Consider the following 17,849-nt stretch of genomic DNA (forward strand, 5'->3'; position numbering starts at 1 on the left):
TCGTTTTTCCTCTCTTAAAAAGTGGTATAAACAATGATGTCTTCCAAAATCTTGGCCAATGTTCTGAAGTTAACACCTTATTACAAAGAAGAACAATTATCGGCATAAAAATGGTAAGAAAGTTCTTAAATAACTTTATTGGTTTACCCTCAACACCCGCAGCAGTAGCACCTTTTAAATTCTTAAATACCAACTTAATCTCTTGGCCATTCACATCACCCACTAAATCATAATTGTGTTCCCTCATAAGATAAATAACCGTCTCTGGGGTGTGCGCTATCTCTTGAAGATCTACACAATCACCTTCTAACTTTTTTTTTTAGGTAATCGGACCATGAATCAGCTTCCAGAACAACCTGGGCATTAAATTTTCCTTTTCCACTATCATTCCGTAAATAACAACAAAACTTCTTAAAAACTTTTTTTTTCTTAAAATCATCAGCAATGTCCAGTTTCTACTTATTCTAATACTTTTTTTTCTCCATTTTATTAAACTTTTATATTCTCTTCTTTTATCTTTATATTTAGCCAATCTCAATCTTTGATCTTCCGCGCTTTCACATTCATTCACGCAGTTCAATAAATATCTCCCTTCTCCTTTCATTGGCTTGCAATCCAAATCATAATACCACACATTCTTTCTTTTTTCTTTTTTCTTTTTTTTTTGACAGGAGACACGATTCTGAACAACTCTCCATTATTTCATTTAACTGTATAATAATACCATGAGTATCTTTTTATTGTCCTCTAACGATTTCAACTTATTATTTACATGTGACTTCAAGAGCTCCCTTTTAAATGCCTCAATATCTTTATATGTTAAATCATTTTAATTCGTTTTTCTAAACCTACTATTCTATACTTCACATTATAGAAATTTCTGTCTCGCGGGCCGCGGTCCTGAAGCTGGCCAACCTTCACCTCAAGCTTAATAGCTTTATGATCAAATCCAACTAAATCTAATACTCCCATATTAATTGATTCAGGTACAAATTGCGTATTAATTAGCGCATAATATATTATTGGAGTTGGACCCGAAAGGCAAGTAAACTCGCCCCTACCCTTATCATTCCCAAGCCTACCATACGCAACCATCAGAACATATTCAACACAAAGCACCAGAAATTTTCTTCCCCATATATTTATTTGTTCTTTTTTAATCCTTGTTACTTCGTGGTATTGTACAGCAAATTGGAAAAAATCCCCTAAATCTGGGAACTCACCCTCTATGCCAGTATAAGAATTAAAATACCCCATCTACACGCACTCCAGATCTCACTAACTTTTCCGTATTAACGATAATTCTTCTTCTTTAATTTCTGAAGTATTTTCTCGATTATATGAACTATTCTGTGGAGGTAAATTAATTGCTTGAAGTAAACCCAAAATTAATTGCTTCCCACGTTTAAAAAAAAATATAAAACCAAAGCAAGTTTTCAGATTTACTATTAATTCTCTCATAGCTTTCAATAGCAGATGCTTTAGCCAAAACCAAAATGCCACCATAATGTCTATTATTTTCTTGATGCATTACGCACCATCTGTTCTCCGAAATACCCGGGGAGATACATATTATTGCATATTTGAAACAAACTTCAATACAAGGAAACAAACTTCGTTTTTTATCTTTCCTGGTCTTGTCGCTTTATAACCATAACCTGTCATCGGATCTCAAATAACAATTTTAAAGTCTATTCAATTTTCAGTGCAAGCACTTTACCTAATTTAATGGGCTTTAGGTAATTTGTTATCCTGCTTCCTGGATTCCGTATATGGAAGGAACTGTCCCCTTATCAACGCCCCCACTCCTTATGCTAAAATTTGACTCTTTGTCACAGTTCTACTTTGTAAAATAATTGAAAATTTTAGCGTAAAGAGCGGGGCGTTAAGTAGGGGAAAGCCCCTTTCATATATGGAATCATTTCTGTTCGTTTTAAGTCTTAATGTCGTTTCTTACTTTCTGTGGGAAAAAAAACTTTTTTTTATTTAATTTCTGAACGCATTTGAATTAACGCAAGTTTTAATTTTTGCTCATCGTTCATGAATAATTAAAACAAAATTTGCACATTATTGTTTTGCTAAATTGTTTTTTTTTAATTTTTGATCGGACGATTTCGATCAAAGAGGAGCGGGGGAGATGGCCTAGTTTCCCTCCAAATTTTTTGGCTGCTAAAAAAGTATCCAAAAATGATTTTTTTTAAATAATACCGGAAAATCCAGCGCCCCCTTCATGGAAATACTCTTACCCGTGATACATCCGAGGAAAGATCCTCCCACGCATCCCCATCCCCCCGACCATAAAACGTCTTATACGTAAAATTTTAGATTTCACGCGTTTAATACTTTAAACGTCATTTTGTGTCGGAGATACATTTTTTGGAGGAGGGGGAGGGGATTAATCCCCTAATCCTGACTACTGGATTCGGTCTTGCTATCATAGATAGCCTATATTTTCTTTATGTGCATCCCAAAATGACCAGTAAATTCAAGAAAAAATTTCAAGAGAGTTCAAGAGATCCAATGAAATAAAATAAATGAAATAATCCAATGAAATAAAAATTGCGGGCATGAAGCCATAGCTAATTGTATAAGAAGCCAAGACTGACAGTCCGATTAAATGAAAGGCAAATCTGGCATTACTCAAACAGTTCGTGATAACGAACTGTAGTTAGGAGCGACCGGACTCAATAGTAACCGCAATAGTTACATCAAAAGGATTGCATTTTAATGCAAATTTTGAATATATAAGTTTCATTAAGTTTAAACTTACCCATCAAAAGTTAAGAACCTGAGAAAATTCGCCTTATTTTAGAAAATAGGGGAAAACACCCCTTGAAAGTCATAGAATCTTAATCTTAATCGAAAATCACACCATCAGATACATCGTATCAGAAAACCCTACAGTAGCAGTTTCAAGCTTCTATCTACAAAAATGTAGAATTTTGTATTTTTTTGCCACAAGACGGATCACCGATGCATGTTTATTTGTTTTTTTTGCTTTTGTTTTTTTTCCCAGGGGTTATTGTATCGACCCAATGGTCCTAGAATGTCGTGTGAAGGCTCATTCTAACGAAAATCAAAAGTTCTAGTGCTCTTTTCAAGCGATTAAAAAAAATTGAGGGCACCTAGGGCCCCTCCTATGCTCATTTTTCCCAAAGTCACTCGATCAAGATTCAGAGATAGCCATTTTATTCAGCATAGTCGAAAAACCTAATAACTATCTCTTTGGGGACAACTTACTCCCCCAGAGTCCCCTTTGGAGGGGCTACAAATTGCAAACTTTGACCAGTGTTTACACATTGTACAGACGCTTTCAGGTTTTTTTTTGGTTTGACGGAGGGGTTGAGAGGAGGGGGTTATTTGGGGGGAGCTTTCCATGGAGGAATTTGTCATGGGGAAAGAAAATTTCCATGAAGGGGGAGCAGGATTTTTAGCATTTTTTAAAAGAACAATGAAAAAATAAATATGAAAAAGTTTTTTTTAACTGAAAGTAAGAAGCGGCATTAAAACTTAAAACGAACAGAAATTATTACGCATATGAGGTGGTCACCCCCTCCTATTACCTCGGTCTTTGCGCTAAAGCAATTTTATTAATTTCAACTATCTATTCTACGGTCTTTGTGATTCAGGGGTCATTCTTAAGGAATTGGGACAAAACTTAAGCTTTAGTGTAAAGAGTGATGTATTGACGAGGGCGTGACCTCCCTCATATACGTAATAAATACATACGAATGTCGAAGTTCGTTGCGTAAGTTACGTATATTTTTACTAATAAAAAGGAGGGGACAGCCCCTTTCATGTACGGAATCATTTCTGTTCGTTTTGAGTTTTAATGTCGTTCGTTACTTTCAGTGGAAAATGTAACTTTTTTCTTATTTAATTTCTGAACGCATTTGAATTAATACAGGTTTTGATTTTGGCTCATCGCACATGGATAATTAAAACGAAATTTGTATATTATTTTTTTTTGTTGCTAAACTGTATTTTCAAATCCTTAATAGGACGATTTCGATCAAAGATGGGCGGGGGAGGTAGCCTAGTTTCCCTCAGTTTTTTTGGTTGCTAAAAAGGTATCCAAAAATGATTTTTTTTAAATAATACTGGAAAATCCAGCGCCCCTTTCATAGAAATACTTTCCCCGTGATACATCCATGGAAAGATCCTCCCACACATACCTCTCCCCCAACCATAAAACGTCTTGTACGTAAAACGTTGGATCTCACACGTTATATACTTTAAACGTGTGTTTGTGTTGGAGAAACATTTTTTAGAGGAGGGGGAGGGGATTAATCCCTTAATCCTGATTCCTGGATTCAGTCTTGCTATCATACATAGCCTATATTTTTTTCATGTGTATCCCAAAATGACCACTAAATTCAAGAAAAATTTTCAAGAGAATTCAAGAAATCCAATGAATTAAAATTGAATATTTGCGGGCATGAAGCCATGGCTAATCAAACAGTTCGTGGTAACGAACTGTAGTAAGGAGCGACCCGGATCTATAGTAACCGAAACTCTAAAAAACAGAATTTTATAACAATAGTTACATCAAAAGAATCACATTTTGATGCTGATTTTAAATACATAAGTTTCGTTAAGTTTAGACTTACCCATCGAGAGTTACGAGCCTGAGAAAATTTGTTTTTGCTTAGAAAATAGGGGAATAATCCCCTTAAAAGTCATTTCATTTTAACAAAAATCACACCATCAGATTCAGCGTATCAGAGAACCCTACAGCAGAAGTCTCAAGCATCTATCTACAAAAATGTGGAACTTTGCATTTTTTGTTACAAGACAGATAGCGGATGCGTGTTTGTGTTGTGGTTTTTTTTTTCCCCAGGGATGATTTTATCGACCCAGTGGTCCTAAAATATCGTGTGAGGGCTCATTCTAACGGAAATGAAAAGTTCTAGTGCCCTTTTTAAGTGACCAAAAAAATTGCAGGGCACCTAGGCCCCCTTCCACGCTCATTTTTTCCCAAAGTCACTGGATCAAAAGTCTGAGATAGCCATTTTATTCACCATAGTCGAAAAACCTAATAACTCTGTCTTTGGGGACGACTTACTCCTCCACAGTCCCTGTGGGAGGGGGGGCTGCAAGTTACAAACTTTGACCAGTGTTTACACATAGTAATGGTTATTGGAAAGTGTAAAGACGCTTTCAGGGGGATTTTTTTGGTTGGGGGTAGGGGTTGAGGGGAGGGAGTTATGCAGGGGGATCTTTCCATGGAGGAATTTTCCATGGGAGAAGAAAACTTCCATGAAGGGGCGCAGGACTTTTTAATTTTTTTTAAAGAACAATGAAAGATAAATATGAAAAAGTTTTTTCAACTGAAAGTAAGGAGCAGTATTAAAACTTAAATTGAAAAAAGCTTGTTACGCATATGAGGGGATCACCTCCTCCTAGTACCTCGCTCTTTACGCTAAAGTAACTTTATTAATTTCAACTATTTTTTCTACGGCCTTTGTGATTTAAAGGTCATTCTTAAGCAATTGGGACAAAATTTAAGCTTTAGTGAAAAGAGCGACGTATTGACGAGGTGGTGAACCACCTCATATACATAATAAAAACATATAAATATAGAAAATCGTTAAGAAAGCTAATTCGAACGTTACGTGTATTTTTACTAATAAAAACGTTTTTTACACAACTAAAAAATTGGAGGGTAACTATGCCTACTCCCTCTCTTTTTTTCTCAAAATCATCCGATCAAAACTATGAAAAAGGCCAATTAGCCATAAAAATAAATTAATTTGCAAATTTCGTTTTAATTATTCATGTGCGGAGAGCCAAAATCAAAACATGCCTTAATTTAAAAACGTTCAGAAATTAAATAAAAAAAACAAGATTTTTTAACTGAAAGTAAGGAGCGATATTAAAACTTAAAACGAACAGAAATTACTCCTTATATAAAAGACGCTGTTCCCTCCTCAACGCCCCGCTCTTTACGCTAAAGTTTTTTACTGTTTCAAAAAGTAGAGTTGAGAGACAGAGTCAAACTTTAACGTAAAGAGCGGGGCGTTCAGGAGGGAACAGCCTCTTTTATATAAGGATTAATTTCTGTTCGTTTTAAGTTTTAATATCGCTCCTTACTTTCAGTTAAAAAAAACTTTTTTTTATTTAATTGTATAAGAAGCCAAGAAAGATAGTCCTACTGAGTGAGAGGCAAATCTGACATTAATCAAACAGTTCGTGGTAATGAACTGTAATAAGGAGCGACCCGACTCAATAGTAACCGAAACTCTAAAAAAATGGAATTTTTATAGCAATAGCAACATCAAAAGGATTGCATTTTAATGTTGATTGTGAATATATAATTTTCGGGAAAACCGAAGAAAATATTTTCGTAGAAAATAGGGGGGAAAACCCCTTAAAAGTCATAGAAAACCACACCATCAGATACAGCGTTTAAGAGAACCCTACAGTAAATTTTTCAAGCTTCTATCTACAAAAATGCGGAATTTTGCATTTTTTTTGCCACAAGACGGATCACGGATGCGTGTTTATTTGTTTGTTTTTTTCCAGAGGTATCTTATCGACCCAGTGGTCCTAGAATGTCGTTTGAGGGCTAATTTTAATGGAATTAAAAAGTTCTAGTGCCCTTTTAAGTGAACAAAAAATTGGAGGGCATCCAGGGCCCCTCCCAAACTCATTTTTCCTGAAAAGTCACCGGAACAAAATTCTGAGATAGCCATTTCATTCAGCATAGTCGAAAAACCTAATAACTATGTCTTTGGGGACGACTTACTCCCCAGAGTCCCCGTGAAAAGGGCTACAAGTTACAAACTTTGACCAGTGTTTAAACATAGTACAAACACTTTCAGATAATTTTTTAGTTGGGGGAAGGGGTTGAGGGGAGGGGGTTGATCAGGGGTAGCTTTCCATGGAGGGATTGGTCATGGGGGAAGAAAATTTCCATAAAGGGGGAGAAGGATTTTATAGCATTTTCTAACATAACAATGAAAAAATAAATATGAAAAAGTGTTTTCAACTGAAAGTAAGGAGCAGCATTTAAACCTAAAACGAACAGAAATTATTACCCGTATGAGAGGTTCAGTATTACGCATATGCCTTTGTGATTCAGGGGTCATTCTTAAGGAATTGGGACAAAATTTAAGCTTTAGTGTAAAGAGCGAGGTATTGACGAGGTCGTGACCCCCCTCGTATAAGTAATAAATATATACGAATGTAGAAGTTCGTTACGTAAGTTAAGTATATTTTTACTAATAAAAACGTTGGTAAAAAATAAAAGTTCTAGTTGCCTTTTTAAATAACCAAACAATTGGAGACCTACTTCCCCGCTCCTTTTTTCTCAAAATCGTCCGATCAAAACTATGAGAGAGACATTTAGCCATAAAAATAAATTAGTATGCATATTTCGTTTTAATTATTCATGTACAGAGAGCCAAAATCAAAACACGCATTAATTCAAAAACGTTCAGAAATTTAAAAAAAAACATGTTTTTTTAACTGGAATTAAGGAGTGATATTAGAACTTAAAACGAACAGAAATTACTTCGTATATGAAAGGGGCTGTTCCCGCTTAAACGCCCCGCTCTTTTCCTTAAAGTTTTTTTTACTGTTTCAAAAAGTAGAATTGAGAGAAATAGTCAAACTTTAGCGTAAAGAGCGAGGCGATGAAGACAGAACAGCCTCTTTCATATACGGAGTAATTTCTGTTCCTTTTAAGTTTTAATATCACTCCTAACTTTCAGTTAAAAAAAACTTGTTTTTTATTTCATTTTATTCTCTTATTAGGATTGTATAAAAATGATGTTAGTTCATTTGTTATTAGATAAGTCTATCTATTATCCGTCCATGCGTCATTCCTAGGGCAGAAGAACTAAGACAAACAGTCATAGAGATAAGACGGTCATATAATCTATAGTTTTTTAAGTGTTTGGTTAAATATAACAAAAAATCATGTAAAGGTGAGAATTTTCAAAGGTAAAAATTGTCCATGGAGTAGCTTTCCAGCGCATCACAGAGGTGATTGGATGTATTTTTTTCTGAAATGTTTTTCTAGCTTGTAAAAATGAATAGAAAAAAAATACATGCATACTTTTTATAAACCCCTGAAAAAATCCTTTTGCAACCGCCTCCCCCCGAAATAAAAATCCTGGATGCATTTCTGACTCATTTTAAATAGATTTTATACTCGAAATTATCCACCCACACGACAAATTCATGCATCCGACCTTCCAAGTAACAAATACTAGCCTATATATTAACAATAAACAAATTTCGTAACTTAAATACCTTTCCCCAAAGGCTTTTCCCCCAGTTGTTATAAACCCTTAAAGAATGAATTTAATAAAATCCTCTGTTTTCAAAATTTTATTCGTTGGGTTCATTATAAATTCATTTGTGATCGTAGACGGAATTTACTTCTCGAAATGATGCAGATTAATAATAGCTTGTTGTCATTTCCTGTAATGTTATTAAGTAGCAAACCTGCGTGGGTTTTGTTTCTTAAATAAATTAAATAAAATAACACAAGTTTTTCTAATGGAAGGTAAGGAGCTGCATTAAAACTTAAAACGAACAGAAATTACTTCGTATATGAAAGGGGCTGTTTCCTCATCAACGTCCCTCTCTTTACGCTAAAGTTTGACTCTTTCTCTTAACTCTACTTTTTAAAACAGTAAAAACTTTAGCGTAAAGAGTGGGGCGTTGATGAGGAAGCAACCCCTTTCATATGCGAAGTAATTTCTGTTCGTTTTAAGTTTTAAAGCCGCTCCTTACTTTCTGTTAAAAAAACTTGTTTTTTTTTATTTAATTTCTGAACGTTTTTGAATCAATGCATGTTTTGATTTTGGCTCTCCGCAGATGAATAATTAAAATGAAATTTGTATATTTATTTTTTCGGCTAAATGGCTTTCTCATAGTTTCGATCGAATGATTTTGAGAAAAAAAGAGCGGGGGAGGAAGCCTAGTTACCCTCCGATTTTTTGGTTACTTAAAAAGGCAACTAGAAATTTAAATTTTTTATGAATGTTTTTATTATTAAAAGAAATAGGTAACCTATAAATTAGCTTACATAACGAACTTCTGTATTCTCATGTTTTTATTATGTATATGAGGTGATTCACCCCTTCGTCAGTACCTCATTCTTTACATTAAAGCTTGAATTTTGTCCCAATTTCTTAAGAATGACCCCTGAATCACAAAAGCCGTAGAATAAATGGTTGAAATTACTAAAAATACTTTAGCGTAAAGAGCAGGGTATTAGGAGGAGGTGAGCCCATCATATGCGTAATAATTTCTGTTCGTTTTAAGTTTTAATACTTTTCCTTACTTTCAGTTGAAAAAACTTTTTTATATTTATTTTTTCATTTTTTTTCAAATAATGCTAGAAAATCCTGCGCTCCCTTCATGAAAATTTTTTTCGCCCATGAGAAATTCCTCTAAGGAAAGTTCCCTCAACATATAACCCTCTTTTCAACCCTCTCCCCCCCGAAAACGTCTGTACAGTTCCAAATAAACATTAATTTACGTAAGTACTGGTCAAAGTTTGTAACTTGTAGCCCCTCCCACGGGGACTGTGGGGGAGTAAGTCGTCCCCGAAGACATAGTTTTAAGGTTTATCGACTACGATGAATAAAATGGCTATCTCAGAATTTTAATCCGGTGACTTTGGGAAAATAATTGGTGTGGGAGGGGGCCTAGCTACCCTCCAGTTTTATTGGTAACTTAAAAAAGGCACTAGAACTTTTCATTTCCGTTAGAATGAGCCCTCTCGCAAGATTCTAGGACCACTGGGTCGATACGATCACCCCTGGGAAAAAACAAAACAACCAAATAACAAACAAACAAATAAACACGCATCCGTGATCTGCCTTCTGTAAAAAAAAATACAAAATTCCACATTTTTGTAGACAGGAGTTTGAAACTATTACAATAGGGTTCTCTGATACGCTAAATCTGATGGTGTGATTTTACATTAAGATTCTACGACTTTGAGGGGTTGTTTCCCCCTATTTTCTAAAATAAGGAAAATTGACCCAGGTTCGTTATATTTACATGACTTTCAGGTCTAAAGCAATGACTTCTATTCTTTTTTAATTATCGTCTATACTCTTCTAACACAATTTCTTCTGATATGATATTTGAGTTATTTGTTTGCTCCCATGCAGAGGTTTCGGCGTTGGCCAAATCCGATATAGGAGCTTCAAAAATTGTTTAGGTAGACATTTTAGTTCTTCAAATATTAGTCGATCTTCCCGTCAATTTAAAGTTTTTTCTCTAAATCATTTGGCTCAGAAACAATCCTTACACAAAAATATACTTGTTTACATAAAGGACTAAAATTATACTATTAATCATTTCAATTATTTATAAAATCTTTATCGTTGACGAAAAAGTATTTTAAAAATTTTACTAATGTACTGTATGGCCAGCAAATTAATTTGTCAAATTTTAGATTTCGAATTCATAGTCGTATTTGACCAAAAAAGGTGAGGAATGCTTTTCTAATGGAATTTATTTAAAAAGAACTTTAATTCTATGAAATCAATTCACTTAAAAGAGCACTAGATCTATAAGTATTTATTGGAATGAACCTAGAAAATCAATCATTATTGTAAATGAAACGTAGAAGGGGGGGGGGGCTGCTAAAATACACAATACGAAATCTAAGAGACAATTTAATCTGTTTTGTCAACATTTATGTAAATTTTGTTTTATTTTTCAGATGAAACTACGGAGAAACGGAGCATTTTTAGCAGACATACAAATACACATTTTTGGAATCAAGGGGAGCAGTGGCTCTAGGCATTTACCTCACGTCCTCCTTGGAAAACAACCTCCCCATCAGAAAATATCTCCCTGGAATCTACCCTTCCCAAACATACCCCCTTGGAATTTATCCCCAGCAGCAAATACCCCTAGGAAAAAATCCCCTTGGAACCCCCCCCCCCATTCGAAAAGTACCCCCTCATGGAAGATACATCTTTGCTGAAAGAAAATTATCCTAAGATTTTTTCCTACTGGATATTCCTCAGACAATCCATTCTCCCTGCAGGAAATTCCACCGCGAAAAATGTCCGTATATTTCCCAATAACAAATACTATCTATATGCAATGAACAAATTACTAAACTTAGAAAGGCACTGGAACTCCTACAATAGGGTTTTCTTATTGTGCTGTATATAGTTAGGGAGAGAGATGCCTCAAAAAAGGCAATTTCATGCCGAAACATCCCAGTAAAATATAAAGTGCAAGATGCTTACTTTTGCTCTTAAATTTTGATAATACAAGAAGACAGAAAAAATTGAAAGGCCTTTTATGCACTTTGATTCTCGAATCATAAACAAATACATATCTTTAGGCTATCTTATTTCACACAAGATGTAACATACAGAGCTTTTTGCTGAAAAATTGCAAGTGCTAGGGGTACTGGGATGTTGGTAGGGCTGTGGACCAACTTTATAATATGGAAAACCTGTCTTTCTAAAAAAAAAGGGCTTGGACAGGGCTTCGGGAATGTTTGAAAGACCGTGAGGTCATTTTATGCTTTCACTTGTGCTTCCAGCAATCCATTTATGATTTTCTTTGAACCAGGTGCCACGCGTTTACCGGTAAGGCCTGAATTATACGCCACTTTCCAAAATCTATTGCTGCACCCATCAATTCGACCAGAAGTCCAGAGAAATTACACTACCCCTCCTTGAACAAAAAGGAAAATCATATTTTTGCATCAGCAGCACTGATCTGTCTCCTGTTTTTTTTTTTTTTCTTTCTTTTTTTTTCAACAGGCCCAGTGGGCTACCTGAGCATCATAAGTGGCTTAATGGCTTTTTCAAATCTGCAAGTGCCATATGGCACTAAAATGGCAATTTTTTGCCATTTCTCAAGCGGTGGCGCTAGCAGCCTATCAGAACATTGTAAACTGATCTTTTGTAGCTCATATACAAGTTATTGCTCATATTTACGTCCTCCATATAAATTCCACCATCAGCATGTTCCAGATATTGCTAAGACTCTTGGCGCCGTTTCTCAAGTGGAAAAGCTGGAGCCAATGGGCTAGCAGAACTGATAAGAGTGATGTTTAATGGCTCATTTGAAAGCTATTGCTCATATATGCGAGCTTAATTTATTATCAATTTTACCATTTGTAAGTGCGATATCGCACTGAAACGAACACTTCTGGTGCCACTTCTTAAGTGGCAAAGCTTCGAAGCACAAAACAGGTACTGTTTTAATAGTTAAGTTCCAGAACCCTTCGCTGGAGGTTTACAAAAACCCCTCCTTGCCCCCTTAGTATTTTTCGTAAATCGTCTGCTCATCAGTAAGCTACTGAAACATTAGCTTGCCACCACACCATCGTAGATATACGTTTGATGGCTCAGTTAAAGGCTATTAATTGCATTGAATAGGCTTTTAAAAATTCTACCTTCTCTTAGATTTCACAGATTTCAATGTTAAATACTTTCTTGGGAGAATTTTCAATGACCTCTTTGTCATGCGACCTAGTAAAGAGCAAACCACAGCCCATAGTAACTAAGAGTTAAAAAAATGCTAAAACAGTCTTTTTTTTCTGACCTAGCAGGTTACTAGAACATCATAGAGCGACGCTTAAGAGCTGATTTAAAAGTTATTTCTCATGTCTACGCGGTTTATAGAAATTCCACGACCCCCCCCCCCCCGAGTAATTGCAAAATACTTGGAACCTCAGATAACTCAAAACTTTTAAAGCCAGCTCCAATTTTAAAAATAAGAGGTCGCTATCAAGATGTTTAAGGTGATTTAAAAGATAGTAAAAGACATTGTCTCTTTTTTATTATTAGATAAACAAAACAAGTTTTTTTTAACTGCAAGTAACTAGCAATATTAAAATTTAAAAATTAAAACGGACAAAAATTATTCATTATATGCAAAGGGTTGTCCCCTCTTCAACGCCTCGCTCTTTACGCTAAAGTTTGGCTCTTTCTCACAATTCTTATTTTAAAAAAGTAAAAAACTTTAGCGTAAAGAGCGAGAGGCTGATGAGGGGACGACCGCTTTCATATAAAAATAATTTCCATTCGTTTTAAGTTTTAATGTTGCTCCTTACTAGCTGTTATAAAAAGTTAATTTCTTTAATTTCTGAACGTTTTTAATTTTGGCTCACCGCAAATGAATAATTAATGTTTTTGTTAGTAATAAACATGCGCACCTTGCGAATTAACTTACGTAACGAACTTCTATATTTGTGTATTTTTATTACGTATATGAGGGGTTTTGCCCCCTCGTCAGTACCTCACTCTTTACTTTAAAGCTTGAATCTTGTCCCAAATCCTTAAGAATAACCCCTGAATCACAAAGGCAGTAGAATAAGCAGTTGAAACTACTAAAAATGCTTTAGCGTAAAGGGCAAGGTATTGTGGAGGAGACAAAACCCCTTATGTACGTCTCTTAGTTATAACTTGTCTATATATCTCTCATATATATATATATATATATATATATATATATATATATATATATATATATATATATATATATATATATATATATATATATATATATATATATATATATATATATATATATATATATATATATATGTGTGTGTCTATTATATCTCTTACTTATGGCCAGTCGCCATAATTAAATTAAATGCCCAAACTGATAGTATTCCTGATGCATTTTGTTTTTGAAAATACTCTGTAATTATCAAATACTGGTTTTCAAATTGAACTAGGAATCGAATCGAATCGCTGGAATTAAAATTAAGTCACAGAGGCTAGTCTTAAAAAGCGAAATACCCTTGATCACCACACATTTCGTCACCCATTTGCCTTTGTTCACCATGCCCTTGTTCACAATGCCCTTGTCACACAATGCCCTTGTTCACCACACATTTCGTCAGGTCAAATGCATTGGCAACATATCAACCGAAAAAATCCTTCTGTATCGCTAAACTTAGGAAAAAGGGCGCTGCCCTGTTTTACTCCCAGCTTAATATCAAAAAGCTTCAAAAACCTCTTACTAGCGTGTAAGATTCCACTGACACAAATGTACATGCTCACTATCAAAATAACAAATAAATGAGGGAGGCCAGTTCTTAGAATGGGATCTTTCAATCAATCTCTGTTGACACTGTCGGAATCCTTGTGGATTCCGGGGGCATCATAGTTTATGTATAATCATAACCATCATAGTTATTGTAAGACAAAGGAAAGAAATTAACTCACTCAAAAATTCGTCGACAAAATATTGATCGGACTAAATCAAACAGTTCGTGGTAACGAACTGTAGTAAGGAGCGACCCGGCTCAATAGTAACCAAAACTCTAAAAAATGGAATTTTGATACCAATACCTACATTTAAAGAATCGCATTTTAATGCTGATTTTAAATATATAAGTTTCATCAAGTTTAGTCTTACCCATCAAAAGTTACGAGCCTGAGAAAATTTGCGTTATTTTGGAAAATATGGGGAAACGCCCCCTAGAAGTAATAGAATCTTGACGAAAATCACACCATCAGATTCAGCGTATCAGAGAACCCTCCTGTAGAAGTTTCAAGCTCCTATCTACAAAAATGTGGAATTTTGTATTTTTTGCCAGAAGGCAGATCACGGATGCGTGTTTATTTGTTTTTTGTTTTTTTTTTCCCAGGGGTGATCGTATCAACCCAGTTGTCCTAGAATGTTTCAATAGTGCTCATTCTAACGGAAATGAAAAGTTCTAGTGCCCTTTTTAAGTGACCAAAAAAATTGGAGGGCACCTAGGCCCTCTCCCATGCTAATTATTTTACCAAAGTCAACGGATCAAAATTCTGAGATAGCCATTTTATTCAGCATAGTCGAAAAACCTTATAACTATGTCTTTGGGGACGACTTACTCCCCAGAGTCCCCGTGAAAAGGGCTACAAGTTACAAACTTTGACCAGTGTTTAAACATAGTTTTTTACTGTTTTAAAAAGAAGAATTGAGAGAAAGAGTCAAACTTTAGCGTAAAGAGCGGGGCGTTGATGAGGAAGCAGCCTCTTTCATATACGAAGTAATTTCTGGTCGTTTTAAGTTTTAGTGTCGCTCCTTACTTTCAGTTAAAAAAACTTGTTTTTTTATTTAATCCAGTAAAAGATGAAATTTTTTTATAGTGTCTTCTTCATTACCTCATACAAATTCAGTCAAGGTTGTATTTATTATCATTTTCAAAATTTCGGCTGTATGACTTGTAGCCAGCTTTTGCGAAATATAATCTAAAACAAAGGAAAGAGATCAACTCCCTCAATAATCTTTCATAAAAAATATTGATTAAACTTAAACTGCAAAAAAACATATTATATAAAAATATCCCTACATGTACAGGAAGGTATAAAATCTGGAGGACTCCCTGCATCGAGGGAATACTTTTATTCTTTCGTTGTTCCGTCAAAAGGACAATTTTAGATCCTTAGAACTTCAGTTTTCCACAGATATAAAATGAATGAGCACAGACACTAAAATTTTCCAAAAAATAGCAAATTGCATCGAAACTTTTAAAATGAAATCTGAGAATAAATTAGTGGCCAACCCCTGTATCAGAGATTTTTCAAATCGCTTTCTCAATAGTCTGCACCAAGACAATCTTTCTTTCCTGCTTCTGTTTCGCGTATTCTTAGGGAAATACAAAAAAGATGCTGGGGTACCCCAAAGCCTGTATGAGGTGGCTAAGCACCTTAACGTTTTCCTTAATGGTGTTCAAATCTGTTGGGCAAGTTAAGCGCAACACATTTCGTAAGTCACTAAACGCTACCTAATATCGGTCCCTTAAATCAAAGAATTTTAATGTGCCATGCCATGGCCTGGTCTATTGTCTGGCCCACAATGCCATGGCCTATTGTCTATACCAGTCACGTGTAACAATAAACGAGTTAATTCAGTTTACCTCATTTTTACCTTACTTTATTCTTTATTCTTTGTTTAATTTTTAATTGTCTTTTTATTTCATTTTTTACTCTGTTGCTTACTTTTTTTCGTTCAGTTTATACCTTTACATCTTCTGGGGACTTTTCGAAATTCTCCAAGATTAAAATAGACATCTTTGACTTTTTGACAATTTTTTTATATTTTTTGCACAATACTTAATCTACTTTCTTTTTTTCTTTTTTTGTTTATTAAAAGTCGTTTCTATTGAAAGAAAAATTCTACTGTTTCTTAAAAAATATAAAAATAAACAGGAAGTTTAGGCATAGATTCTCTTAGTCAAGTTTCCGTTGCGTAATAATTTTCTGATGGTATAAGCCATCTGGTATAAAGGTTTTATAATAAGTATTGCTGAAATGGCATGGCTCCCACCAAACTTGTAAAGGGATCTTTTGATATCAAAACTGAACAATAAATTATCTAAGGAAATTAGGATTTGCTCATCATCTTAAGGAACTGCTCTGATGTCTTTTTGTAGTTTTTTCCTTGAAACCTTGGTTTTTAGATAAATTTTAGGGTTGAAACTTTAAAAACGGAAACGGTGCGCATTATAGATTCAGTATATCCATAAAAAAGGAAGATAAAAAATGTAATAAATCGTATGCAAAATCAAAACGAATGTGGATCTTTTTGCTTAATATGACGATTTTAGGACAAGAAATTACCGAGCTGCATTTTTGCCCAAAATTTGGTAGAATGTAAGCCAAAAAAATGCTATTTTTAAGCTTTTATATTTGTATGTACTTTTTTTATGACTTACGTGTAGCTCATTCGGTAGATGTCATAACATTTAAGGGACAATGCATTACTACTTATATTTATAGTGCTTGAATTGATTTTTATTCGGTGTCGTTTGTAAATATGTAAATCTATTTCTTTTAATTATAATTTTACATTTGCTGTCATTTTTATTATTTTCATTTGAGTAATCCTAGTAATTAGCAGTTTCGGGAAAAAAGCTTATACGGACTTATACTTTTGGAAATATGTCAGGCTGAGACATACTGAAATTAACCAAAACAAAATGCCATTTTTTAAATTTAAGTAGCAGGAACAGTGCAACCAAAACCTGCCAATTAAATTGGCTAAGTCAAGATGCTATAGCGTATATTTAAAACTAGAAAAAATTAAAAACACAAAAATAGCCAAAAACAAAATATTAGTTTTGAACTTAGAGTACCAAGGACAGTACAACTCAAACCTGTTTATTTAAATTGGCTAAGTGAAGACAGCACCATGATCTATCTTTTAAAACTAAAAAAAAAAAAAAAAAAAATTAGCCAAAAACAAGATGTTAGTTTTTAACTTAGTGTATCGAGGAGAGTGAAACTCAAACATGCTTATTTGAATTGGTTAAGTGAAGACTTATTAAAACATTTATACTATATCTTTAAAACCAGAAAAAAAGTCCAAAGCAAAAAATAGCCAAATACCTATGGCACCAAACAGCTTAAAAAAGTATAGCTTTCCTCTGAACATTCATGATTGAATATGTTTGGTCCCGATGGGATTTTCTTGTGGGGGCCTCCTTATACTTAATATTTAAAATAAATCTGCATAGTAGTTAACGTACGTAAATTAGTTCACGTACGTAGTGCAAAATCCCTCAACCATAGGATTATCCAGATTAAATTCAATAAATTTGACATGAACTTTTACGGGTAACACTTTTATGTATCATAGAGTATATATATTAAATAATAGTAAACACATTAACAAATCTCATACAGCAATGCAAACTCAAAATAAATATATTCTTAATTATTTGAATAATTCGTAATTTATCACCTATCGTCAAAAACAATTTGTTTTAAAATTTAAAAAAAATGTTCACTTTGATGGTAACGCAGGGCCCAATGTGCACTACAACTTCAGGGGTGTTAATTGAAGAGGGTAGGGGCAAACATGGGGACGGGTTATCTTTTTACCCCCTATACAAAAAAATCCTTTTTTTT

The sequence above is a fragment of the Artemia franciscana genome, unplaced genomic scaffold (genome assembly GCF_032884065.1).
Source record: "Artemia franciscana unplaced genomic scaffold, ASM3288406v1 Scaffold_1282, whole genome shotgun sequence".
Lineage (NCBI taxonomy): Eukaryota > Metazoa > Arthropoda > Branchiopoda > Anostraca > Artemiidae > Artemia > Artemia franciscana.